The following is a 1,304-nucleotide window of genomic DNA, read 5'->3' as shown; positions in this document are numbered from 1 at the left end:
ATGGGTAGATTTTTGTAATCCTTTCACGTGTTTGACCGATTCACGTTCCAACCATTTTACCATCAAGGTTATCTCTTCCTTCGGAGTCAATCTTATATCCTTCACAGCATCTTGGAAGTCAGATTTCGATGCCCTGTAACTCTCAGGGCAGTCGTTGAACTCATAAAACATTGAGATGGTGAAACCAAATGACGGTATATAAAACTCGATAAATAAATAAATAAAGCCCTGCGGTTATGAATTCCCGGCAGGTTATGTACCTTGCTAGGTCTTCTCTTTCTGGAGTCTCGTTCTGAAAGGCAGTAGATCTTAATGGGTGGGTGTCGTGTGGCTGACTGTGCACATCACCTTTATTGTACATTGGCTCGGGACGTGGTTGATCAATTGTCTCCTGTTTAGGCACAGGGTACTCAATTGGAGCCCTTCTTGAGTGTAGTTGCCTAGCTCTTTCTCGTTTCCAATTCCCACAGGACGCTGGGATCCATGGTTGCATGGAAGTATTTTCCTTGGGGCGTGTGCTTGGTGTGTGAGTTAATTGCAATGCATCCGTGTGATTCAGAACTGGTGGATCACTGCCATGGCATTTAGTATTCATGGCATTTTGTGTTTCAGGACCGATTTCTTTGGTCAAGGCAGCCATTTGTGAGGGGAAGCCTGTTCTCTCATGATGCGAGGGTTGCTCTGAGGGAGGCAGTGTTTTGGTGCTGGCGTGAGTTGGAGGTTGAGCTGTGACATACTCAAGTGTCCGGAGTCATGGAGCTGAGTGGGTCCCCCTCACCGCCTTGGTCCAGGGCTGCATCAAATACCTTAATTTCGGCTTCAAGGACCGCTGCTTCTCTTTTATGCCGCAACAAGTCTACCCTGTGGCGCCTGTGTGCATAACATAAAAATCCAGTATGCACACAGGCGCCACAGGGTTTGAACGAAGCACTCGATTGGGGTTCATTGCTATGACTGGAGTGCAATGATGTCACTGCAGCACGATTTGAGATTGGATGGTATGATTGAAACGTGTGACGTCACAGCAGCGTACGGATTGGAGATTCAGCTATCTTTTCACCAAGGTTTAAAGTTGACAGGTAGTGTTCAGCGTTCATTAGATGGCAGAGTCTTTTGACTCGGATAAAAAATGGTAAACTGTTTTACAAGAAATTAAAACCTGAATACTTTAGCCACCGACGGAGAATTTACAAGGAAGAACTCCCTGAAGAAAGGTCCGTTTGTGGACCTGAAATGCGGCTGCATCGGGTAATCCTTTTGGAATATCAGATAAGTCGGGACGTTGATATAGTTTTAACAAGTAT

The sequence above is a fragment of the Rhinatrema bivittatum genome, unplaced genomic scaffold (assembly GCF_901001135.1).
Source record: "Rhinatrema bivittatum unplaced genomic scaffold, aRhiBiv1.1, whole genome shotgun sequence".
In the NCBI taxonomy this organism is placed as follows: Eukaryota; Metazoa; Chordata; class Amphibia; order Gymnophiona; family Rhinatrematidae; genus Rhinatrema; species Rhinatrema bivittatum.
This window is presented reverse-complemented; position numbering follows the sequence as displayed.